Genomic DNA, 27,274 nt, shown 5'->3' with positions numbered 1-27,274 from the left:
GACTACTGTTGACAATGAAGAGATTTTCCTAGTGGATAAAACACACTTCCTGGCCTTGCTTTTAGGCTGCTGCTACTCTCTTTCACCCAGACTGATATTCTTTTATTTAAATTCTATCTCCTCCTTCCCCCAGTCAAATATCCCTTGATGAGAGTTGGTAGTTATCACTCTTTTCTGGGTATCTATGGGATTCTCATATACAAGTCCCATATTTGCATGGGCAGTTTTCCATTTCCTTCCTAAAACGAGTTTTTCTTATTCAGATCTAATCTAAATAAGAAAGAATTGATCCCATGAAAAAAGTCAAGGAGATTTCATTATATACCAGCTTAATGAAATTGAGAAAGTCATTTATTCTTAGAGAAAGCATTTTATATGTCTGGAAGAAATACTTTGATGATAATAAGTAAGGTTGGTGAAGTAGTGAGGATGGACTGGCTTATTTTAAGGCCTTTTCAAGCATCAAACAATTTGTCACTAAACTGCCTTCTACAGAAGGTAGGTGGGTCCAGGTGTTCAGAGACCCTTTGCTTCCCCAAGTCCCAGGAGGAGGATAAGTCTGTGAAGTTGAAGCTTTTATAACAACAGTTTAAAAAATATGATGGTGTTGGGGGAGTGTTATCTAGGAAGAAGGAAAGAAAAACCAGGAAAAACAAAAACAAGAAAACTGCTGGCTCTCTGGCCACATAGGAGCTTAGTATAAATCAGAAGTGTTTAAGGGATATGTTTGTTAAAATTATTTGCTGTAGGATATACAATGTAAAATCTTTCTTCTGTCTTCTCTGTGAAATCTTCAGTGAATGTTTATATTGTTCATGTTCATTGTGGCTCTGGAATGAACAAATCCTTCTTAAAGAGCTCGAAGAGATGCTGCTGAGTTCTGCAAATGGATTGTCCAGGGAACAAAGAAAATGAGATGGAGTTAAAACACCAAGGGAAAGCCAACTCTGGATTATGCCTGTAAATCATTATTAATATTGGACTGAAATGTGTTATGCAGCCACTAAAAATGATATTTATGGAGCATTTTTGGTGATATGAAAAATGGTTTATGCTAAATATTACATTTAGAAAGCAAGGTTTAAATTGCATATATTCTGTGTTCTAAATTATGTAAGAATTATAGAAAAGTGACCGAATAGAAATATACCAGAATGTTAATGGTGATTGACCCTAGATAGTGGAATTACGATGACTTTTTTCTGATACTTTGTGCTTTTATGTACTTTCCAAGTTCTATGCAATGAGCATGGATGACTGTAGTAACCAACATAAAAGAAAAACATCGGGCTTCTCAGATTTTGTTCCATCTATAGAAATGTTCGGTCCTCCCTCCTCTCCCAAGCATATTTCTATTGGAATCTGGGGAAACCATGATGGGACCCCAGCATCCCAGGTGAAAGAGGTAAGACCTGGTAGGAGGGGAGCCAGGGGACCCTAATTCTGTGCTGCTGCTGGCCCGAGGTACAGATGGGCAGAGGAGTCTGTCAGAGTATAGGACAGAGAGGGTACTGCCCTCCGGATGACCAGGACCGGCTGCTGCTGTACCTCTAGGACCTAATGCAGTGTTGGAAACCCATTACAGATAAGCAGGAGATCCAGGGGAGCACCATAGACTGCTTATTTATATTGGAAGCTCTTTGACGGGAGACTTGCAAGGATGTGTCCCAGCCAAGCTCAGAAGAGAGATCCAGATAGACAATGTGAGACAGTGGAATTGAGGTTAAAACCCAATCATATAGACAGGGATAGTATTAGTGGACATGGGAAGTTTGTGACTTAAAGGTTTTGTGGATGTTTAAGACTCATTTCCTTTCATTCATTCTTTCATCATTCATGCATGTATCTACTCATATATCGGTCCATTCCTTCATTCACCAACAAACATTTACTGGGTCTTCCATGCTAGGCACTGGAGACATAAAGCAAATCAGACATTGTCCAAAAGTTATCAGACTCATGCCAGGTCCTTTCACCTGGGTAGTGCAAAACTCATGAACACACCTAGGATTTTTATAGTCTTGACTAATCTGTGAATAAAGCACATCAGTGACTCTAGGTTAGGGGAGCTGGGAAAGGGTTTGCATCCATAAACCCTCCCTAGGATCATTCACACATTCTCCACTGTTTCCTGTCACACAGAATCAGGGAATAAGCATTGGGAAAGTTAGTCTGAACTAATAAGGGCCATAGAAGATTCTATCAACCTGACTCTTAGTTGTATTTCCTAAGGATTATGTATTGCTATTGCTAGAGATCTATCTTCCCAGGATTGTGCCCAGGAAGCAAGATTTAATGAAAAAACAAGAAGAGTACATGGATGGAGTTTTAAAGATGACACCTGCCTTTTAATCCATTCTATCTCATAGTCTTACCATGATGGAAGTGAGTAGTAAGGGATTACTATTTGAATTTTATAGACAAAAAAAAAAAAAAAAAAAAAAACCAGGCTCAGCTTGGTGAAGACCTCTCCTACCATAAAGAGGTAACGAACTGGATCTCCATCTCAGGTCTCTCCATACCTCCCAGTCCGTGGCTTTTTCATTACAGCTCATCCAGAGAGTCCAGATGGCTCTATCACTCTGAGGGAACAGCAGGCCCAGGGCACACTCAGAACACAGGGCATGCATGCAGAACGTGTAGGGTTGGGGGAAGGGGGCAGCTGGGTGCATTTGTTTTCTATGGTTGATGTAATAAATTACCCCAAGTTTAATGCTTAAAAAAAAAAAACAGAAATTAATTCCCTCAGTTTCGGAGGCCAGAAGCCCAAAATCAGTATTACTGGGCAGAAATGAATGTGTTGAAGGGGCTGCACTCCCTCTTGGGGCTCTAGGGAAGAGAATCTGTTCTTGCCTCTTCCGCTTCTGGTGGCTCCTGGCACTCCTTAGCTTGTGGTTCTTTTATTCACCTCAGTCTTCAAGGCCAGCATCTTCAAATGCACTTCTCTGTGTCAAATCTCCCCATCTCTCATTTCTAAGGATATATGTGATTGCATTTAGATCCTACCTGGATAATCCAGGATAATCACCTCATCTCAAAAGCCTTAACTTAATCATAGCTGCAAAACCTTCTTCACCCCCGGCCCCCCAGATAAGGTAACTTTTCAGGTTCCAGTCTTCTGGACCTGGTATCTTCGAAGGATATAATTCAGCCTACTACCCTGGGGTAGAGGCTTACATATTAGTAACCTCTTCTGCCTCTGGGCTATTGCTCAGTAAAAGCTGCAGCTACATGGGGAAAAGGAAACATGGGTAGGGTGACAAAATAATTTTGAGACAGCTATATGGATGAAGGTAGGACTAAGATTGCCTTCTTGATGTAGCAGTTTGTTTATTGATTCTGTCTTAAAGCTGCTGCCTCTTCCCATGCTCCTGCAGAGTTGGCTCAAGTCCCCAGGCTCTTAGCCTCCTCCCTCTCCAGCCAAGTTCAGGGAAGATGGGCTGGTCCTGAAATCCTGGAATGTCAGAGCTGGAAAGATCACCTCGCTGATTCCCGCACCCGTCCTTTACTGACGGAGAGCCTGAGGTTTGAGTGAAAACAGGCCTGCTGAGTTTCTTCCCCCAGAAACCAGTACTTCCAATACGTGAGTCTATATTTTTAAGGAGCCAGCACAGTACCCCCCAAAGAGGCTGGGATACAAGGATGGAGGCAGGGGGAACTGGGATTGACCATGTGGACATCCTGCTTTTGTGTCCTTTTGAACCCGGCTATGGTTCTTCCTTCTCATCCTCTTTGGATCTTTCAACCATGTGCTCTTTCCTCTCTGTATCCTCTTGTTCCCAATTGATACTCTGCCTCCACTTCCCCTCTCTGCTCATCTGCTTATCCGCTCACCTATTAGGCCTAGGTCCTCACAGCCCCCGCAGGACTTCCTCCTGTTCCCTCTCCTCCATCGTCCCCAGTTATTCCTCCTTTCTCAGCCCACCCTCCTCCCTCCTCCTTGGGAGTAGGCTCTTTGTCAATTTCAAGGCCAACATGATGAAATCGAGAAGTACAGTGACTTCTGGAGGCAAAAAATATTTTTTTTGGTCAAGTTTTAAGACTTCTAAAACTGAGAAAGATAATGAGGAAGGAAGTGGGGATATGAAGGAGGAGGGTTTACCTTAGCTTCTCTGTTTGTGGGTTTCACTTGCATGAATTTTCCTGTCACCAGAATGATGCGTAGATATCTGGGCATCTACTCATATAATTGCACAGTTGGAGCTTGTGTGCATCAGCAAACTAGACCCTCAAAGGTAGGCCAGGGTGGTCAGACAGTTCTAATTGTACCAAAGCTCCAATATCGTTTATTAGCATGTGGCCTTTGGACTTATATTTCCTCATCTTTGAAAATCACAGGGATGATACTATCTGCTTCACAGGGTTTTTGTAAAGTATAAATGAGATAATGCCTGTGAAATCCTCGAGCCCAGAAATTTGTGCCAGTTGATAGTAAATATTTGTGTGACTGATATCTGGGTCACTTCCTCTGTGACTCCTACTCCAAGGAGGGCTGACCCCTCCTTTTTTAGTATGCCCTTTATACCCTATTTATACCCCTGTCTTAGAACCTGTCATACTTTATTACCCTACTCAGCCTCCATCTGGTCCCCTTTCACCACTCTTTCCAGCTCTAAGCATCTCCAAGACAGAGGTACCTCTTACTCATCCTTGCAACCCCAGTGCCTGGTGCAGTGCTGGCTCCTGGGAGATGCCCTGGGAATATTGGTTGTATTGATTTGAAATGGTGAGGATTTTTGAACCTAAGCCTTCCAGGCCAGGATTGCTTTGGATTTCTCATGCCAGTTGCTGCCTCCTTGTATTTATTAAGATCAATGGCAAAACCTGTTGAAAGGCATCTGGTTCTAGTAGCCCTAGGATATTCCATCGGCTCTGGTCCACCACAGGCAGATGGACCTTATGAAGAGAGATCAGACTGTTTGTTGTGCTGGCAGTGCCCAGATTTGCTTCCCTCCCAAGCTAGCATGACTTACCATTCAATGCCGTCATATCAATGAATGGTGAAGGCTCGAGTGAGAGCCGTGAGGGAACTGCTTCATGGGTTCATTTGCCTGGGGACAGTCTTCTCTGACTATCTCCAGAGTCTTTCAAAGGCTTTGGGATTGCTCCTATTAGATGTGATGGATAGGAGTGCAGCCCAGGGAGACAGCTAGACAGGAAGGGTTCTGGGCCTGGCAGTGCCAGAGGCCAATCTTCAAGAATGTCTGTAGGACATTGTCAGGGTGGAGTAACTCAGGAAAGAATGAGCTGTGTGTCAAATCTGAGGGTGACCTGGAAGCCCAACAGAAGAAAGAGCTGTAAAGACATAATCAGGCATCTCTAAAAGGTAACAGAAGGAAGTGCAAAACTGGCCAAAGGGTTACTCATAACTAAAACTATCATGTATTGGGAAACTACTAATGTGCCAGGCATATTATATACTTTATCCTTTGAGTCATCATGACAACTGTGTAGTAAACTTGCACAAAAGGAAATGGAGGCTCATAGGACTAAGTGACTTGCTTAAGGCCACACAATTAACAAGTGACAGAGATGGGGTCAAACCCAGACAGGAGGCTCTGGTCTTCTGCTCCTACCATGCCCCACTGCCAGCATGGAAATGGAGGGTATGTACTGTGATGTCTCCTTTATGTTGTACTCAGCTTGGGCTGAAGAGGCATGGGCCCAGCTGGTTCAGGGGTCCATGCGAGGTGGGGAGGCATGATCCAATGCATAGCTTTTAAAGAAGCAGTTCCTGTGTCTTCCTTCTGGCTGATTTCTGGCTCTTGTATCAGTGCTTATATCACTGTATCATCCATCCTGGGATTCATTATTTACTGTAGCTACTATGATCTCAAGTAGAGGCTCTTCTTAGAGTTGCAAAATGTGGCCTTTTCTGCATCAATTGCTATAGCAAGAGGCAGGACCTATAACGGAAAACTAAGGAAGTAGGAGAGAGACTTCCCTGTTCCTCTTGGGGTCTTTCCTTCGCTCTCAGACTACACGTCAGAAAGCAGGATTTGTAAGGCATGACTCTGGGACGCTCGATGATGCTCAGCATGTGAACATGGATTGAAGCCTAAAGCCACTATCTGAAGAAGACCAATCCATATCTTGAGAACCACATTATCTAGCTGCAAATTATTCTCTCTGCTTATTTACCTGCTACCAATCTAAAGATTACATGAAGAATTATTTAAATACCCAACCCTGACCTTTACTTACAGAGGAATATTTAAGAGAAAGACTGTGGTTACGGCATTAAACAGGTGCTCTTGGAGGTTACCATGGAGGGTGAATTGTTGGAAACAGGAGTTTCACTGCATTGGTTTTTCTGCCTCTCTCCACATGGAGAGTCTTCTTCCCTGGCCAGCCTTGCAGTGAATATCACTTGGGGTCCTTTTGGTTGCAAGGAACAGAGCGTGTTGAATCAAACTGGTTTCAACAAAAAGAAATTATCTTATTGGACACAAGAGAGGCCAACGTAGAGCAGCCCTAGGCATGATGTAATCCAGGCATCAACGATGGCATCAGATACACCAGTTCTTTCTGATGTTCCACATGGTTGCCTTCAGTGTTAGCTTCTACTCAGAGCTGGTTTTCTTTGTGGTTTTGAGATAGCTGCTAATGGCTACCACAGCTACATGCATTTTGTGCATATCGAGAAATATGATGTTTTCTCGGGCACGGACTGTACTTCCTTAGCCTGACTGAAACATTTTCCACATGCCAACACCTGGACCAGTAACAGATGCCAGTGGAAGACCATGAGCTGGTAATGGGTGGATGACTGAATAAAATCAGGACTCCATTGGGAAGTTCATTTGGCAACCAATACTATCTGTTGCAGAGAGCCTGGGTACTATTTTTATCAAGGAAAGTGACAGTTTCCTTAAAACTGGCCTTTGCTTCTGTAGCTGGCTAGGATTTGGGGGCCTATCCTTGCATTTGGGCTGGGAGCCAGGTGGGATGGCAGGGACATTGCTGCCAGGTACACACAGTGCCCCAACCGATGTCCACAGATGAATTGTTGTTTAGGGCTAATCTATGAGTCACTGTCCAGAGTTTCAAGGGGGCTATAGCCAGCAAAGACTGACCCTGTCCTCACAGAGGTAACCAAGAAACAGAAGAAACCCTAAAAATTGGGCCTCTGGAGAACTGCCAGGTACCAATGTGTGCCATTGTCTTGTATAAACCCATCCAGGAAGAGACTTTGCCTGCCAGCTGTCCTCACAGCCTGTGGCCCTAGGAAGTCCTGGGAAGCTGTTTGTGGTCTGGCGACGTTCAGTTGGGCCCTCTGCTTTCTGAAGGCTGTTGAAGCTTTGAGCGGACTCTTTTCCCTGCATGGCAGTTACCATGGCCTTGAAAAAACTGAAGAGCTTCCACATCTGTGCCCCTCAGCCCTTCTTCCCACCAGTGAATGCTCATTTTCTAAGCACCTCCCACGAATGAGGCACCAAGAAGGAATGGTATTTGCATGTCCTCCCACAGCCTTGCCCTCGCAATTATTACTCACCCATGTGAGGAAGTAAGGGATCGTATTAGAAGAGGCAATTTAGTGAGTCTGTGATTGGGGTGGTACTGCCGGGAGAATGGGGGTGATGGATAGAGGAGCGCACAGAATGTGAACTGCACCTGCTTTTGTGGGGAAGTAGTGCTATGAAGCACGATAATGATGGGAGTCATTGTGGGTCAAGGCTACACTGAATCAGCCTTGAAAATATTTACTCACCAACAAATCACATCAGTTAATCTAGACAATACAGAGTGGGGACTTCCTCTGTCAAGTACCACTATGTCCCTCCTGATAGGTGAGAGAGATGCTAAAACTCACCAGAAGCCATTTGGGGACCATGGATAGCTGCTGTCAGGGCCACCCTTTGTGACTCTTCGTCTGGTGCGCTCCCATTTCGGAGAGGGAAACAACATATTGGTTTTCTTCACTAGTGGTGTTTCAGTGACTGAGTCAGTAGCAAAGCTGCCAGCACTGTGAAACCAGCCCTGATCAGGATGGTGGAGGTGGGCATGTGGCACACTCCATTCTGTATCTACTGGCTTTTGAAGATAAATAGCAGGAGCTTCTGCAGAGACCGTGTGTGAGTGTGAGTGTGGGTGAGTATGTGTGGTGTGTATGAGTGTGTATGTACTTATCAGAGGACCTAATGATGGCTCTATCATAACCAATTATCCAGAGGCCATGAACTCTACTAGGCCTCAGAGCCCCGTGTCTGGCTGCCTGGGAATGGAGGACACTGGTTACATCCAGGCAGGTTCAAGTCTGAGCAGCCACCAGAGCCAGATAGATAGCACCCTGAGTTGGACAGGCCAGGTGAGAGCTGTGGAATTTTCATTCTCCTCACAGCAATGAGCCACATGGAGGCACTTGAGGCAGTTGTTTGGTGTCCTGGGAAGGAGCTGGCCCTCTACCAATGCTGGGTCCGCAGCTCCCCCTCTGTGCACTCGCTCCTCAGGCTTTGGGGAGCTCAACTTACCCTAAATCTTAGAGGGCAGAACACTGTCCCCTCCAAGACCACTACCACTAGCACTTCCACCTGTATCCCTGCCTTTTCCTCTAGAGACACTTTCCCTCCATTTGTAACCGCCATCGCTACCGCCACCACCACCCTATCACCTCCACCTCTCCTCCGCCACCACCTTCAGCTTCAACCACATTCCACCAATTCCTCCATCACTGGGCACCATCACTGCTTCAGCCAACATTGCTTCAACCACCACCCTTACTGCTACCACTTCCACTGCCACCATCAATGCCACCAAAGCTATTACTGCCACCTCCTCTGCCACTACAGTCATCAGCACTGCCACCACGTGCATCACAACCACCATCACTGCCACCACTATTACTGACAGCACATCATCTCCATCATGACCACTACCACCACATAATCTGAGTGCTTACAACATAAGCCTGTGTGTTGTTGGGGCCACACATCTCTTGTTACTATTTCTTATAATAGTTTCTCCTTTTGTAAAAACTCTTAGTCCATAAATCTCCAAGCATAGACTAGAAAACTAGCTAGTTTCATTCCTGGAATTTTAGTTCATGAGTCAGGGATTTGCATTAGATGACCTACAAATTTTCTTCCAGTTCCAAGATTCCTTGGTAGGTGTGTGTGTTTGTGTCTGATTATGCTCACACCTGTCCATGCCCATAGGCATGGAGGCTGCCAATTAGGTCTGGGATTCATCTGACTTTCCATGAAAATTTCTGATAGAATCTAGATCCAGAGTGCATAGAAGGAGACAAGGCACAATGACCCACTATGTGTGTGTGAGCCCCTCCAAGCACATACTATTCATCATTGCTTTATAAACCAATGGTGCTTCCCAGAAATCCTGGCTTTCGCATAGACTGTAGGTGTACAACATTAGGAAGAGTTATCATAGAGAATTAGAAGACTGGTATGAAGGATCATTTAGGCCTCTTATCCACTGAGTGACCTTAGGTGAGTCTCTTTGATCTCTCTTAGCTTCAATTTCATCTCCCTAGAAATGGGGCAGTTTTACCCACTTCCCCTAGTATTACTGAGGAGATGAAAAGAAAAGACAATATGTGACAATACCTGATCCCAGGCCTGGAGCACAAAGGGCGTTGGTTCTTTCCTTCCTCTCCCTCACTGCCCTGAGATCCTGCAGCCTTCAGGTACTTGGGGAGCACCATTGTTGATCCAGTCCTCTGAGACAGTGGGCTTCCTGTTCCCAGTTCTATCTCAAATGGCTCTGAAGAAAGAACACAGTGATTCTGTAAAATGTCACTGAATCAGAAGCTCAGTGGCTTTGCCAACAATCTGGGGAAGAGGACTCTAGAGCAGCTATAGGGAGAGAAGGAGAGGACACGGTCTTGGGCTTGAACTCCTAGATGAGGATGGACGCTAGGACTTCCATCTTTTTTGCCTCTTCAATATGGAAATGCCACACACACACACACACACACACACACACACACACACACAGGCACACGCACCAATCCCATTGTTGGGGCAGAAGACAAAGACAAGTAGGGAGTGGTATCAGAGCCCCCAGAAGTCCAGAACTGGTACCCATGAGCTTTGATTGATTCATGGCCCACATCCAAATGACTGCCCAGACAGTGCCCTCTGCCACAGAACATACAGATAAAAAGGGGGTGGCCGCCCTGCCAGCCCCTTGTAGCAGGTTTCCTTGCTCCAAATTTCTTGCTTCTAACTGTATGAGTCTCTTACTAGCCTTTAGCCCAGGTCCCTTTCTCCATACGTTGGCCTCAGCAAGACTAGCAGGGTCTCTGGATAAGGACTGGCTGGTAAGGAGACAATGGACTTGCGCTGGGGTTGGTGACAGTAACCTCACCTCTGTCCCAGATGTAGTACTGTCCTAGAAAGGCCAGGGTCAGCTCTGGAATCAGAGCAGGAGGCCAATTGGGTCTGCCTCTTTAGTAGTCATGATGCTTCCTGGAAGGTGCCTTCTGATTTCCATCTTGGCTCATAATATTTTTTGAGATGGGAGGAGATTCCAACAGACCATAGGGTTCATGTGTAGGCATTCACTGGGGGTGGAGACTTCACTAAGCCCTGAGGCCTAGATTTCACCCCTATTATTCCACATACCAGTTAGATGACTTTGGACAAGTGACTTATCCTCTTTCTTTTTGCCTTGCTATCCTAATCTGTAAAAATGGAAATAAATAATGATATCTATTTAAGAGGCTTGTGAATTTAAATGAGATTATTTAAATGAGTTATTTCTGGCACTTGAAGACTTTCTAGTGTTCTATAAATGTTAGTGAATGCTGCTTTTACTACAACTACCTCCACCACTACAACAATCACTGCCACTATCAGCAAAGCCAGTTGGAAGAGTTAACGCCACAACTCAAACTTACAATCAGTTTTAGTTACCATTTTAATCAGTGCCAACTATGTGAGCACTCTGCTGGGTACCTTCCTGACACTGACTAGTCTAGTTCTAACAATTAGCCTCTCCCTATAGCTGCTCTGTCAGATATGTAATTTTATAGCCACTTATAGATGAGAAATGGGGAGGCTTTCCTCAGGTCCCAAGGAAAATGGGGGTTAGCAAGGGAACTTTGCATATCCTTGATTTGGTATTTATCTAATTATTTCCGCCTTGCTTCATTCAAAAAGAGTTGAGGGCATCTGCAAGCCATCCATGTACCAGGTAACAAAATACCCTAAAAATTACAAAGGCAACAGAATCAATGAGCCCTGGGTTGGAATCCAGCCCCATCACTTAACTAGCCAAGTGACTTGGAAGTATTTCATAAAACCTCTGAGAACTCCAGCTTCCTCCAACCACAGACTAGCTAGGCAAACTGAAAGATATTCGTCATTATCCCCATTTTTCTGCTGAGTAAATCAAGATTCAAAGATATTGCAACTTTACAAGTTTCCAAAGCTATCAGGTAAGTTAATAACAGAGGCAGGCAGATATTGGTCCCAGGTTGATGTGATTTCAAATTCCAGAGCTCTTCCCAGTGCTTTGAGCTATCTCAGTGGTGCCCTTCCCAAGTGCAAAGCCGGGATGTGAACACAGCACAGTGTTTCCTGTCCATTTTCCTAGGGGCACTGAACTCGAGGAGGAAAAACAGACATTCCGACTCCCCCGTTGGTGCTTGCCCTGTCCCAAGTGACTAAATACCTCGACTCTGGCTTTCAAAAGTAATTAAAAATCATACCGCCTTCAAGGTAAGGAGGGAGAGGATGGGCTAGTGGAAAGTGAGGCAACCCAGACTGGGCTGAGATCACTGGTTTGTTTTCCCTTTGTCCCCTATTCTGTGCACTGTTGCAGCCTGGCATTGGCCCCAACACACCATGGGAAGGTGCTCTCCTAAGGACCTCCGTGATCTCCTGGTACTCAGACCCTGGGCCTTTAAAAACTTTTCCATCACTCAGTACCAGATATATACTAACAATCTGCTACACAAAGGCTTGGTGGTAGATGATTCAACATTTATAAAGGTTCCAGGCCTCAAAGGGATTTCAGTCTGAGGCAGGGAATGACAAGACGAAATAGAATACAATGCAAGGCCGAGGAGGAGACACAGAGGCAGAGACAGCTCTGAGCACCATCCTCACCCACCATCTCTCCCTCCTCCTTCTCCACACCTTACCCTTCTTCTCTTGTGGTCTCCATTTCTATGACTGAAGCTACCTCCCGCTTTGGTGTCTCTGGCCCAGGCCTCCCTCTCTCCTGATCAAGTCCTAATCATTCAGCTGCCATTTTGATGGCCTTTGGAGACCAACATGGTCAAAGCTCCAGTCACCGTTTTCCTGCCACCAGCAGTCCCTTCCTGAGGAAAGGCATTGTTGTTCACCCTTAACACCTTTCTCTCCCTCATCCCCCCAATTTAATCAGTCTCCACATCTTTTCGGAGCTTCTTCCTGCACAGTCCTTGAACATACCTGCTTTTCTCCATCTATAGTCACCTGGTTTGACTTAGGCCTCCACATCTCGTGCCTCCACCTCAGCACACTGCTCAGCCGCCATCCACACTGTATCTGAATGATCTTGTAAAAAGCCAAACCTGATCCTGTACTTTCCTTTGCCTTTAGCATAAAATCAGAACTCCTCAGCCTGACCCACAAGGCTCTTCAAGGCCTGCCCCCAGTCTTCTCTCTCCTCCCTTACCTTCCCCGCCTTCACATCCCATTATGATCCATAATTAGAGTGACTAAGTATTTTTTTCATCCAAACCAGAATATTTGTGAGAGTGAAAGGAGGCCCTACTCATAAGAATACTGGGATAAACTGGGATTCCCCAGGACACACTCAGATGTAGGGTCATCTAATCCGTAACGGCCATCCCAGACCCCAAATGTATATGAGTTTTTCTCTGTCTTCCCCAGAACCTAACTAGCAACTTCCCTCTGTGCCTCCAGGCTCAGGTTTTCAGAGATTGAGAATATGTTTGTCCAGCTCCCCTTTTCAAGGGTAAACCCAAGTTGTAGCCTCTGACCAGCCTCCAGATTGGTTGGCTGCCGTTATGTCAGGTGACTGGGATCGGCTGGTGTCAATATGGCTATCCCAGGCTGCTCACTGAAGCAAGGCCTGTGAATGGGGACTCTCTTGGTGGGATAAGGGGCACTGGCCTCTAAGTCACCCTGTCTTTATCAATACTTCAAAAACCTCCTCCCTTCCTTGGGATCATCTGCTAGGAGGTGATAGGCTGGGCCCAGGCTCCACCAAAGTCCCAGTTCCTCCGCCATTCCCTAGCTACTCTGCCCCACCTCCCCCAGTACAGCCAATCCTTCTAGCTGGCTAACTTGGAGGATGTCCTTCTCCCCCAGCTGAATTTTCTTCTTTCTCCCTTTCAAATCCTGCTGTGCTGTTACCCAGTAATGGAAACAGCAGAAATCACTTTAGAAAGGAAGCCAGCTGGTTCATTAGTCTGATTAAACTCAAGCAATGGAATCTGAGCACAGTTCACATGATGAATGGTATGCCTTCTCCTTGGCCACAGTGAATTTTGCAGTGATTTTTAATCGTGGGGCTCAGTCACCCCTCACCTCTGCAAAATTGTGTGAGACAGAGAGACAGGATAGGGTTACAGTTAGAAAATGTCAGGGCTCTCTGAGCAGAAGTGGTCCAGCCTCCCCCTTTTCCCTCATTGCAGGCCTGGTGGACTCCACAAGGTATGCCAGACTAGCTGAGTCTGTCAGGAAGACCCTGGTCTTCAGAGACAGCAAGATTCATCTTTAAACTCAGGTTTTGTCACTTACCAGCTGTCTGTTTCAAGGCTCACATTTTTCACCTAAAAGAGGGTGTAAAAATACATATCGCAGAGTACTGTGTTGTAAGGACTAATAGGTACTTAAAGTTCCAAATGCAGTGGTTCAGAATGTCTGAATGATAGGCAGGAATGGGGAAAAGTGAAAAATGAGTCAGGGCCAAATCACAAAAGGTTGGGCAGAGGAGTTTATATTGAAGAATGGGGCAGGTTGGAAAAAGATAAAATTGTAGAACAGTGGTAAGATCAACTCCACATCTGGGGAAGCTGATTCTGGCTACAGGGCAGAAGGTATGGATTAGACTGGGAGGAAGAATGATCTGGACAGTTACCCCACAAGAGTCTAAATGAAGGCCCAGAGTGGAGTAACAAAGAACCTGACTCTCTTGCAGCAGATTTGGAAATCACTGAGGAAGCAAACCAAATTGTCCTTGCTGAGGATATGAAAAGCAACACGAGGAGACAAGTTGAGTGTGGGACACATTGAATTGGAGGTAATATTGCCAATGTTCCTTTTGATGGCATAGAATCCAACTGTTGGGGTGCACAATTAGACAGACCCTGTCTGAAGGGGTCATCTCCCCAGGCGCTATTTCCAGGAAGATGAACAGCCACACTAGCTAAGACCCATCTGAAATTTTCCCTGGAAATTCCTTTTGGAAGCTATAAGCAACCAGGGCTGGGTCTGGAAATGCTTCTAAGTTTTCTAGCAAGAAATCTCACTCGCTCTGCAGAACACCAAAACCTACTATTTATTTTGCCTTTGTTGTGAATATGCCTTTTCTCTGCTGGTTCCCTGTATGGGAGAGATACGGCAGCTGCTTCAATTGGAGGATATAGCAACAGGTTAGTGGTCCTAAGAAACTGGTCAAAAATGACTCAGAGGATTGCTACCACCTCGGGGGAAAGTCACAGTGGTGGGAGGACTGGCAGGAAAAAGCAGAAGGATCAATAGAAAGAATGAGACAGGACAAAAGATGAACAACCTGTATATAAAGGAGGCCCCAGAGGGATCTACAATGGGAGAGAAAAAGAAAGTAGAGCTCATGGTTGCCTGCAGAGGACGGCCTGGAAAGCACGTGGATTTGGTTTTGGAACTCCACTGCCTTAGGTTCAAATTTTAGGTGTAAGCCTGGCTTTGTGACATTGGCCAGGTCATGGAAGCTCTCTTAGGCTCAGTTTTTTAATCTGTAGAATTTTTGGGATAATACCTTCCTTGTAGGGTCAGGCTGAGGATTGGCCCAGCAAAGAGACAGTGGTGGGGAGGTACTGGGTTAATTTCAGTAGTTCTTACCTAGTACCGTCACTGCCACCCCAGCCCTGTGACCTTGGGCAACTCACCTCATGCCCATAAACTTCTGGATCCTTGTCCCTTCCTTGATGGGTATTGTAAGAGTGAAGTGCCATAACCTAGAAGAGAGTGCTGTCACATGTGGCACTCCTCCTTTCCCTTCTTCTCCTCTCAAGATCCTTGAGATCCTAGAGAAGATTAGAAATTAAGTAGGAAACTGCACAGGGCTAAATGATATGGATCATTCTCTTAAATTACTATTAAATGTAAGTGTCAGCAGAGAGAACAGAAAAACAAGCATCCAGAATCCAACAAAATAAGCTGACTCTGATTTTGGAGATTGATGGCAAACTGGCCCAGTTCCTGCTCCTCCCTTTTTCTGAGGCTGCAGAGATGAGGTAACACCAATGCCCAGGCGGCAGAAGAAAATGTCTCCATGTATTTATGTTTTGAGTGTGATCTTTTAAAATATAAGAAGCAGACGGTCTTCTAGAACAAAGTACCCCAATGATGCTTCCCACTTATATAGTAACTCAGCTTCTGCAGCTCAGTTGGGGACTCTTCTCTGTCCTCCCTGACTGTCCAAAAGCCAGGGGATAAACAGCATATTTCTGTTTATTTATGCATTAAATATCATGAAGGGGCACTGGGTGGCTCAGTCAGTTAAGCGCCTGACTCTTGATTTTGGCTCAGGTCACTATCTTAGGACTGTGAGATTGGGCTCCGCATCTGGGCTCCATACTCAGCAAGGAATTTCTCTCTCTCTGTCTCTCTCTCAAATAAAGAAATAAATCTTTTTAAAAATCATGAAAAGGTCATGGAGCTGAAGTCCAAGTTTATATATATTTTAATGACCAAACATGGGGGCAGTGAAGAAATCCAAAGCTTGCAGTGATGTGTTTCAGGCTTTGCCTTGGGACCTGAGGAGAAAGACACAGGTTTACACTCCAACAACAGTGATATTTCTGGGGGAAATGTTTGCCAAGAATTGTGTGGCCTAGAGTCTCTACCTTCTTACCTTCATTACCCTTAGACCCACCGTCAAAAACCAGCTCATGGATTTGCATACAGTGGTACAGTCCATGACTCCCAGAGACTCAGTTGGGCTCCTGTTGAGGGACCCAGTGAAGGGAAGTGGTCACTGTGAGTGTCCCCAGGAAATGTTTACCGGGGAGCCAGGGAGAGATAGGAGTGGGCGGGCAGGCAGACCGTTCACTTATTAGAACCAGAGACTAAGTTAATATCTCTTCCTTTTTCCTGTGACAGTTTCTACCATGACATGAGGTATGGGGTGGTATGATAGGACTAATGTCATGCTAGTAAATATTTGGCAACCAGCTCTAATGGGAGTAGAGTGGGGAGACCTGATTTATAGCATTTGCACATTGCAGTGGTGTAAATGCTCCCACCATGGCTGATTTCAAACTGCCAACATGATGTCATGCAATGCAGAATTGGGAAGAGATGCACACCATTGTCTCTAGCACCTCACTGGGTAGGGCTCTGAGACCGCCGCTGCCTGCAGTGTCAATAGGCCCCACGTGGAAGGCCCTGACTACCTTTGAAATACAGATAAGGGATTCTCACTGCCTCTGAGAAGTCTCTTGCAGTTCCCCTCCACCGACCCGCCCCAGCTGGATCCCCTGTGCCTCTCTCTCTCCCAGATCACTTGTAAAGCCCTAGTGTCATCATTTGTCCACACACCAGTCCTCCAATTAAACACAGGACCCCATCTTCATTGCCATATCCCCAGCATGAAGCAGAGTGCCTGAGACAAGTAGTTTCCTTAAGAACTCTTGGTAAATAAATGTTTATTGGACCGAAAGCAGAATGAATAAGTGGATGTTCTAAGGAGGAAAGAAGGAAGAATGCAGGAGCTGCCATGAGGCAGCTGCAGAGATGTGCCATAATAATTTTTAAAAAGATGTATTATGTAATCTTATGGATACCAGTGGTCAAAAGCCAGAACCAACAAGAAGTGTCAGGAAATCAGGTTTAGGGTGTCTTTGAAAAAAATCAATAGAGCTCATCACCCCTAGAAAGTGATATTGTGCAGGGCTCTTCCTATCTTCCACCTCTAAGTTAGCATCTCCTGCCTCTCACTACTTGAAAACTAGCTCCAGTCTATCCCCCCTGTTTCTAGCCCTGCACCCATACCCAGCATGGGGCAAGGAGCTTTTGCTACTGCCACAGACATTGAGGGGACGTGGCAGGGTGTGTGTGCCAAGCCCAGAAGAGGTTGGGATCACTCAAAGGAACAAAGTCACGGCCCTGAGTATCTCCTCCCAGTATATAAATGAATAAAAAGAACTCCTGGTGGGTGTTGTGGGTTTCTCCCTCAGCCTCCCTCCACTGAATGCCTGACTCTCTCCCCTTTAGAGTTTAACTCCACAGCAGCACCCTTCTCACCACCAACTCCTCTCCCTGTGTGGTCTATAATTTTTGCTCCACCTACTAGACTCTGAGCCTCTTAGGAATGAGATTACTGTCTGAATCCCTAGCACAGCATCTGGTACATTGGAGGTGCCCAAGAAGCATTTGTTAAATGAACAAATTCACAAATGAGAAAAAAATAATCCGCTTCCTACACCTTCAATGTATATGTCCCGAATTGGCAAAACTCCCAGAATCGCACAGAAACAATTTGCAGATCAAGTAAGCTACCAAGCTATAGTCAGAGTTCTGTGAGAAGTCAATTTGGAAAAACTCTGAGTCCCCCAACCCACATCCTTCTAGGGCCAATTGAAAAAAATCTTTTTCTTAGAGACAAATAACTACAAAAACTTTAAAATACAGACAGTTCCCTAGTTAGGAACATGTTGTGTTCCAAAAGTCTATTTATGAAATTGTTGTTTGAAATTCAGAATACACTCTCTCATAGAACCATGTTAAGAAGAATAACTGACAATGTAGCTCTAACTGGAGACATTTGAAAAGGAAAATAATAGGAAGCAATAAAGGGATACGGAGAGGCAACTTTTCTTTTAAATATAATAAAATAGACATAGACCGTATCAAGCTACACAGTAGCCTTTGGACAAGAGGTGACACTGGGAAGCAATCAAGAGAAATTAAAAATGGTTTCTTTTTATTTATTATGGATGTTGATACTTGAGAAAAAGTCAATTTTCTCTACAGTTGTAGAGGTTAGAAGGGATCCCTCGGGGGAGCAGCGTAGGCTGTGGTGAGTCACCTGCTAGTCTAGTTTAAAATGCAGACTTCATAATACCTATTCAGTCCCTGTTTTTGTGGATTATTTCTTTAAGCTCCCTTTTTCTTTTATAGGGTCCCCCTTAATATTTCTTGCAGAGCTGGTTTGATGGTCACCTATTCTTTCAGTTTCTGCCTATCTTGGAAACTCTTTATCTCTCCTATTCTGAATGAGAGCCTTGCTGGATCTAGTATTCTTGGCTGCATGTTCTTCTCATTTAGGACCCTGTATATATCATGCCAGCCCTTTCTGGCCTGCCAGGTCTCTGTGGGGAGAGGTCTGCTGTTAATCTAATATTTCTCCCCATATAAGTTAGGGATCTCTTGTTTCTTGCTGCTTTAAGAATTTTCTCGTTATCTTTGGAATTTGCAAGTTTCACTATTAAATGTCGAGGGGTTGAAGGGTTTTTATTGATTTTGGGAGCAATGTCCACAATAGCCAAACTGTGGAAGGAGCCTCGGTGTCCATCGAAAGATGAATAGATAAAGAAACTGTGGTCTATGTATACAATGGAATATTCCTCAGCCATTAGAAACGACAAATACCCACCATTTGCTTCGACGTGGATGGAACTGGAGGGTATTATGCTGAGTGAAATAAGTCAATCGGAGAAGGACAAACATTATATGGTCTCATTCATTTGGGGAATATAAAAAATAGTGAAAGGGAATAAAGGGGAAAGGAGAAAAAATGAGTGGGAAATATCAGAGAGGGAGACAGAACATGAGAGACTCCTAACTCTGGGAAACGAACAAGGGGTGATAGAAAGGGAGGTGGGCAGGGGGTTGGGGTGACTGGGTGATGGGCACTGAGGGGGGCACTTGACAGGATGAGAGCACTGGGTGTTATATGTTGGCGAATCGAACTCCAATAAAAAATATACAAAAAATAAATAAAATAAATTTTAAAAAATAAACTAAGTATTTTCAGATCTTTAGGTATGGTTCTCTCTCCTTTCTTAACATTTATTGTAGTATAATTGAATACAATAAAACTGCAAATTTGAATTTAAAAAATGAAATAAAATAAAATGTAGGCTTCTAGCCTCTGCCTCCAGGGAGGCAGATTCAGTGGGTCCCAGGAAGAGAGAATCCAGGGATGTGGGTTTTTTTTTTTTTTTTAAGATTTTATTTATTTATTTGAGAGAGAGCACGTGCATGAGCCAGGGGAGTGAGAGGTGGAGAGAGGGAGGAGCAGAAGGACAGGGAGAAGCAGACTCCTTGCTGAGCTAAGAGCCCCATGCCATGGGGGTGGGGAGCTCAATCCCAAAACCCTGAGATCAGATAGTGAGCTGAGCCAAAGGCAGATGCTTAACCCTCAACTCAGCCACCCAGGCACTCCCAGAGATGTGTTTTTTAACAAGCACCCAGGAGAGACTGACCCAGGGGATAAGAGGCCCACTTCGGCCCTTCTGGAGGCAATGTCATATCACCTCAACTGGACTGATATGTCATCACCTGATGACACCTGATATGTCATCATCATTTCTCTGTTTGGTCTAGTGCCATGCCCGTCCTTCCTCCATCCATTTCTTTCAGTGGTGGGGGAAGGCAGCAGTGACTACCTGTCACTCCACAGGATATGTTGGCATCAGGAATTTAGGGTTAAGAGCATAGGTTAAAGAGATGAAAGAAACCCCGTCACTCATTCACCTACATTTAGGGCTAAGATTCAGCTGGTATGCTGGTGAACAAAATAGCAAAACAAACAAACACAAAACCACTTTGTACCTCTTGGAAAATAGCCTCTGCCCTGAGTGCTCCCCACCCCCAGCACTCCCCTGCCAGCAGCTGCCTCAGTTAAACTCTGCAGAATGAGATTAATAACATCTTCTTTGTAGAATTAGCATGTGTATGTAGAGTACTAAATACATATGTGCTTAATAAATGGTTATTTATTTCTATAATGATATTGCTTTGCAACTACTTGGAGAATCAAGACAAAAACATCAAGAAATACAGCCAGGCAGCAATAAACCAGTTTTATATAATACAGTTCAATTTGTTCACAAGTGCTATAGAATGAGAATTAAGGCAAGCTCAGAGCGGGAGAGTCTCTCTTAGAGGAAGTGGAGACTGCAGGCTGAGGTTTCTGGTTTCAAGTACCAGTTCCTCCACCCACCCATCCTTACCCCTTACTGGCTGGGAGACCTTGAGCAATCAATGCCAGTGTAAAGTGAGGCTGATGGTGCTCTCTTCACACAGCTCTTAGGAGGGTTAAGAAGCCAGGTGCCTGGCACATGGGAGGTGCTCAGTTGAGTAGTAGCTCTTTAGAAAATTTGGAAGTAGAATAAACATTCCCTTGATGGTAGACTCTTAGGGCCAACAGGGACATTTAATTGCCTTCTTTAAGTTCAATCCAATATTATTGATCTCCCATTATGTACAATACTCTGTGGGTGATAGGAAGATGATGAAGATGTAGTTTATGGAAGGAAGATCAATTGCAGCCACAGGAGGAGGGTGAGGTAGCTGGTTGTAAGGACCAGAGCAAATTATAAACAAAATTCAATAGACAAGAGAGAGGATAATTAATTAATAATTAGGGTAAGTGTGAGAGGTGGCCTGACAGAAGGAGCCAGAGAGAAAAGAGGCAGTTCTCAGAGAGGGATGAGTGCAAGGTAGGGTTGGATGATGAAGCCAGTCACCTTGTATACTGCTGGGTCCTTGAAAGGCTTGACTGGAGGTATGAGTAGATGAGTAAACTGAGGCCACTTAATGGAGGGCCTTGGATGCCATTTTAGGGAATATGAATTTTATTCTAAAGCAGTAATAAAAAATAAATAAATAAAGCAGTAATAACAATTCCATTTATCTGGAGCTAACTGGAATGATATTGTGCTAAACTTTTTATAGACATTTCTTCTAAATCCCACCAAAACATATGCATAAATATCATTAGTGAATTTTATGGATGAAGAATTTGAAGCCTCAAAGGCTTTTAAGTGAAGGGAGGGCTCTGGGGTTTGAAAGTAATTCTGGGAGCAGTAAATGGGAAGGATGGATGAGGTAGGTGACAGCACTTAGGGGCCTCCCCTCACTTCTGACATATTGTAACATGTGGTCCCCCAAACTGGTTAACAAGAGATGAAGAAGTGACTGCTATTTCTAAAAATGGACTGATGCTCTCAAAAGTTTTGAGTTGGGCAGGCTTTGAAGCATATGGTCATTTATGGAATGAGAACCTTTTCTTCCCCGTGGCTTTTCCCAGGGGACCCCATGAAAGCTTCCCCTCCAGGGAACACAGTGAAGAACACAGCAGTATCCCTGACCAGGGCAATGGGAATGAACCAAAATTAGCCTCTTTACAGAAGAGGTAACTGCAGCTTAGAGACACAGACTCGGGTCTTCAGCTCCATCTCAATGGTCTGTGTCTCTTAAGCTGATGGCCTCTCGCTTTCGGAGGAGCTGGGGGCGGGGGGTCCCTACCCTGGTGTTGGGGCAGGACTTTAAAGGTCGTGAAGTTAAAAGTACTTAGTATCAGAGCCAGAAGGGCTATAGAGACCGTTTCCAAACTCCTTATCTTACTAGTAAGAAAGCTGAGGCCAACCTGACTGCATTCCCAGGGCTGGATCCAGGAATCCCATTCATGATAAACTGACCAGGAGCAGAGCCTCTTCCGCACCCTCATGCCCACCCCTACCCACCCCCCACCCCGCCTGATCTCACAATGTCTCTTGAGTACAGCCCTCACCATCAAAGCAAAGAGGAAGGTGAAGGTCAGGACTTGGCTAACATCTGTTCCCAGCCTGTGCTTGTTTGATAAGATGAAAAGATCCCATTAATTGTGGAATCATGAAATAGCAGGTGGAAGGCAGCATGGAAAGAATCTGGTATTTGTAGGTGAGAAAAGTGAGGCCCAGAAAGGCCAACTGAGCCCTCTAAGCAGAGACTTGAACCTATGTCTCCCCATCCCCAGTCACCGACCCCCCTCCATGACCTCAGCTGTGTGGGGTGTCATGTGCTATTCACTCAGTTGTTAGAGACAGTCCGATTTAAAAATTTCCAGACCCAGGTACCTGACTCAGCCCTGGTTTTGCCTTGGCAGGGGAGATCGGGCATCAGCTGCCGGCTTGAATGATGTGTTCCCCAAGCAACATGGTGAGTGTGAGCTGCCAACACTGAAGTCTCAGGGAACGTTAAGTGTTGAGCCAGTTAAACATCCAAAAATGCCCTGTCTCTCAGAAACAAGGGTGACTCATCGGAGTGCTTGGGCTATGACTGGGAATGGCATTACAGTGGCCAGAACTGCTAAAAACTCACACTCACAACCCTCCAGCTTCTCTGCTCCTGGCCTCCTGCTCCCAGCTCTCTTCTCCAACCTAGAGCCAAAACACGGCCACCAGGAAGCCCACGGAGAACCCAGCCCTCCTCTTCCCTGAAGACTTGACGATTCAAGCCTGGAGAAGCTTTCCCTTCTCAAGCCCTGTGAATCCATCTATTCCATATAACTGAGCACTTGATTTTATACTGTCTTTTACTCCTTCTTAATAATTTTTTTTAAATTTTTATTTATTTATGATAGTCACAGAGAGAGAGAGAGGCGCAGAGACACAGGCAGAGGGAGAAGCAGGCTCCATGCACCGGGAGCCCGATGTGGGATTCGATCCCGGGTCTCCAGGATCGTGCCCTGGGCCAAAGGCAGGCGCCAAACCGCTGCGCCACCCAGGGATCCCCTCCTTAATCATTTTGAGTGTTTGTTTTATAGCTGCATGGATGGCAAATGCTCTGAGGGGGAAGAAGTAAGCTTCCTTCTCCATACCCTATAGCACATCTTGGAGCATCACTGCAAGGCAGAGACATGCTCAGGCTCACAGCTACTCCCAGCTTCAAGACCCTTTCCACTTTACCTTGCATTTATACACACAGCAAATGGTCCCTAAATCCTCACCTGTTTCCCTGTGGCTTCAGCTTTATCTCTGTCAGCCTATGTCAAGCCTCTGTGCAAATTAGGGAAAGGCACTCCTTCCTCCAGGCAGAGCCCCGCCAGGCTGCGTGGCTGGGCCAGTGGAGCACGGCTGGACTTCAGCCCCTCAGCTAGGTGTCCTGTGCAATGAGCCCCCTGCACCCACCCCAGGGTCCAGTTCCTCAGGAGGGCAGCAACCAGATCTCACTCGCCCAGGCCCTCCCCTGCTCTGCATTCTGACAGGGACGGCCTTTCTTGGGAAAGCTGGCATCAGAGGCTTCCCAGCTTGTTTCCCAGCCCCTTCTCTGTCCAAACCAAACAACAACAGAAAAGGTCCCCCTTTGAGAGCTCCTCAGTATTCATGGCCTGAAATCTACACTAAGGGCAGGGCACTTGGGGTCCTCTACAATAGGATCCCAACCTTCCTTCCCTGTACCGAAGGCCCAGAACTCACCATGGATTGTCCTACCATGCCATCGGCCAAAATGCCCTCGTCCTGCTGATCTTTGCGTCAGATCCCCACACCCCTCTTTCAAACACAAACCTTACCACTTCCCTGATGTTTCAAATAACCATTCTCCTTGGTGCTTCTCCCTACCCCCAACCCTCCCTGCCCCCCACATTGCTCTGACCTCTGTTACAACCCTACCTCCACATTTCAGTAGCGTGCAACCCAGTGGCCAGCTGTCTTCCAGCCCTCTGCTTCCCTGGGCTCACCCTGCATCAGCCCAGATGCTAGACTCAGCCCCACCCTGAGTTCCCCGGAGGATCCCCCTTACAAACAAACTGGGGAACACTATTGCCTTTACAAATGATTGTGTTATAGGAAGGGTGGAGAGCTGAGACTTCACAGCCACACATCGCGCACCCGGCCCCTCCCCCCACGGCCACCCCGCCCTTCCCAGCAAACTATTTATGAATCTCTGCAAGCACTCCTGTTCTCTAAGTCTTTGGAGAGTTTTTCTCCTTAGTCCTCCTCAGTTAGCTTCAGATCAAGTCAAGCCTCCATACACGGTCTCTGCATTCCTCCCATCTGATGTATTATTCCCTTCCTGCTCCAACAGGGAGAACCCCCTACCTGCGAGCATGCACCCCCAAATCCATCATGATGCTCAGCCCAAAGGAGGCTCCCCCTCCGTTTTGCCTTCTTTAGAAAGTCAAGAATAGACAGAGCAAGGATGTTTTTCTTACGACACGGACGTGAGTGTGTTATCCTCCACCGATAATGCAGTTCAGAAGGCAAGGACCGTGTCTTTCACACCCACCCGACCTAGCACAGTGAGAATAGACACAGTAAGCCTGCGACCAGCCTTCTCCTCTACCGGGGACAGGGACAGGTCTAAGCTCCTTCTGTCTTTCTTTCGCTTCTTCTTTCTCCCAAGGAAAGCCCAGGACTAGAGTCAAGGGAAAGTGTCTGAAGACACAGTAGGAGCGTAACAGATGGTTGTGAAATGAATGAGTCAGTGCGTGAAAGGGAAACAAGATAAAAGAAAAACTTCAAGAGCACCCTCACTCGGGTTATAGCAGGCTAGCTACAGGGAGCACGGAGAGCCAACCAGCATCCTAGAATGAAATGTGAATGGTGAGTGATAGGGTGAAGTGTGAGCACAGGGTTCTGGTGTCGGCTCTGCCTTCACTGCCGTGTGGAAGCTCGGGGAAATCTCTGAACCTTGGTTCATCTGTCCCATCAGCCTGCGTGCAGCTGGTCGACAATGGACACTGATCATCAGGGTCCTCAGAGCTGTCTGACATTCATGTTTGAGTCTCCTACCCCGGATGCCCAGACACCCAAGGCCCCTTGGCGCCTCTGCATCTGCAGAAAGCTTTTCTTGGCTGCAGTCCTGACCCGGGGACCTTCACTGCCTGCTGGCGGGAAAGAATTCTCAGCTGTGGAAAATGGTAAACTCTACATATTTTACAAATGAAGAGTCCAAACTCCCGAAGACTCTGAATGTGGTGTGAAATGGACAGAAGCCATCCTGCTGGTGCGACATGCCTGAGATAGTGTCACTACCCACCACCACCACCCCATGCGGACAGGCACGTCATGGAAAAAGAAGGAATAAGTCAGGGTGCCCCGGCCAGTGTTGGCCTGCCTCTGTTACCCCTGTCCCCCAGCCCCTTTTCTGTGCTTTTCTACATTTTTAAAAGAAGGAGTCTGTTTGCTCTGCGGGGGGGTGGGGGGGGGTGAGGGGTGGGGGACAGTCCACTGTCGCCTAAAAGCAAAGGAGAGAGTAATTAACAGCCCTCGGTCCTGAGGCTTGATCCGGCCAGCACCTGCGGGCTGCGGCGGTCCCCACCTTACCTGCGGAGGGGGAAATCTTTTCAGATTGAAGAGTCACCCATCTCCTGCCACCAGGGCCAGAGCTGTCAGAAAATGTGCCCTGCGCGGGGGCAGCGATTTGGGGGTTAGAGACAATGGAGTTCCCAGGAAACGGAGAGAACTTGTTGATTTTTAATTTGCATTTTTTTTTTCCTATGCTTTGGTCGGGATAGGAAGGCGGCCTCGACTTGGGTGCACAAGTGGACATGCCCAGGGGGTATTCGATATGCCGGACCGTCGCGCTCCGTCCCCCTGCGGGGCGCACCACGGCCACATCCTCCCCGAGCCCCTAAACCGCCCGGGGCCTCTGACTCCTCCTCCGGGCCCGCAGCCCCGTCCGGGAGAAGCGGCCGCGGGGGCGCACCAGCCGGTCCGCAGTCACGCGTGTGCGGGGCGCGTGCGCGCGCGGGGGTGCGGGGCGGGCTCTGCGCCCGGGGGCAGGGCTCCGCGGGAGAGCGGCGGGCGGCGGGCGGGCGGCGAGGGGCGGGGCGCCGCAGTGCCGTAGTAGCGGGCGGCCCGGGCGCGCCGCTCTGGAGCCGCGGCTACGCGGGCGGGCGCAGGACCCCGGCGCTGCCCGTCCCGGCGGGGTCCCCCGAGCTCCGCGGCGCCCGCTCGGGCTGTCCCCCTCCTGGAGAGGGCTGCCCCGGCGGGAGGGCGCGCAGACCACAGCCTCGGTGCCCCTCTGTGTCTCGGTTCCTCTTTCCTCCCCAAGTAAGGGAATAAGCCCCGAGGAAGGAGCGCCCCGGGGAACCGCGCAACCAAGTGTTGCAGGGCGAGGTAAGACGGCGGGCGGCGCGGCGGAGGGGGCGCGGGCTGGCGGGCGCGGGCGGCCGCGACTCAGACCCGGAGGGCACGGCGGGAGCCGGTCGCGCGGCCCGGGAGGGGACCCACCCTGCTGGGGCCACCTGCCGCAAAGCCCCGGGGGACGGGATGCCCCGCTGGCAGGCTGAGGGCGCGGGAGCCGCGCGGGGGGCGGGGGCATCGGCTCCCTCTTGGACTGGGAAGCTCTTCCACACCCCAAAGGTGTGCGGGCGGGAGGCAGCCGGGTTCGGGGCGCTTGGCGCCAGCCCCTGGCCCGATTCTGCTTCTGGACGTACCTGGCTCCCTCGGTGGCCGGCTCGCGCGCCAGGGTGCCCAGGGGCGGCGGAGAGCGCGGACACTTCCCCTAACATCTGGCCGCCAAAGCCTCTGACCGTCCCGCGGGTTCCAGGACTTCGGGACAGTCCGCAGAGCCGCTGGGCTGGGGGCGCTCGAGGGGACGCCGGGGAGAACAAGACACCTTGACAGACACCAGCGAGGGAGGGCGACGAGGGCCGGGAGAGTACACAGAGCCGGCCTGTTTAGTGACCCGACACCCAGCATGTGCGTGTGCGTGTGTGTGCGTGCGCCTTGCAGGGCGCGCAGCGAGGATCACCTGTGGGGCGTCCCCGAACTCCACCAGCCCACCTGACCCTGCACATGCTGACGTTTTCTTCCTCCGGGTGGGTGGACTAGGATTTTCGGAGGGGGGCCGCGGAGTTCCGGAAAGCCCTACAGGTGACTGATGCGCCGCCCCCACCCTCGCCATCACTGCAGTGGAAAGCCGGGGACGGGAGCGAGGAGGCGGCTCCAGATGTGAGCGATCCAGCTGCGGAGCTCTGAGTGCCCCCCGCCTCTCCCACCCCGCGCCCCGGGGCCGAGGGGCTGCGGCGGCGGCGGTGGTCCCGGGGCTGCGCGGCAGTGGTGCGGGAGAGCGGAGAACCCGCCGCCCAGGCCCGCTCCTCTGGCTTCATTAGCATACGATGACCTCGCTGTCCCGGGAGGGCCCGGAGGCACCGTTTG

General features: G+C 47.7%; 1 protein-coding gene and 1 long non-coding RNA gene across 7 annotated transcripts in view; one reads left to right on the top strand and one right to left on the bottom strand.

The window, feature by feature from the left end:
- Positions 1 to 352: 352 nt before the first annotated feature.
- Positions 353 to 26,909, bottom strand: LOC140622142 (uncharacterized). Its single transcript, XR_012021844.1, has 3 exons — positions 26,551 to 26,909; positions 9,564 to 9,720; positions 353 to 880 (listed from the first exon to the last, which is right to left on the bottom strand). It is a non-coding gene; the product is annotated as an uncharacterized lncRNA (long non-coding RNA).
- Positions 25,990 to 27,274, top strand: part of DGKG (diacylglycerol kinase gamma) — a 205,568-nt gene continuing 204,283 nt past the window's right edge. For 5 of the 6 annotated variants that reach the window (XR_012021836.1, XR_012021837.1, XR_012021834.1 and 2 more), the window contains exon 1: positions 25,990 to 26,230. The gene's annotated coding sequence lies outside the window, so the exon portion shown is untranslated. The remainder of the gene's footprint in view (positions 26,231 to 27,274) is intronic. The other variant, XR_012021838.1, reaches the window with a different exon arrangement.

Source organism: Canis lupus, chromosome 31 (genome assembly GCF_048164855.1).
Source record: "Canis lupus baileyi chromosome 31, mCanLup2.hap1, whole genome shotgun sequence".
Classification (NCBI taxonomy): domain Eukaryota; kingdom Metazoa; phylum Chordata; class Mammalia; order Carnivora; family Canidae; genus Canis; species Canis lupus.
The sequence above is the reverse complement of the archived record's forward strand: the minus strand, read 5'-3'. Positions and strand labels throughout refer to the sequence as shown.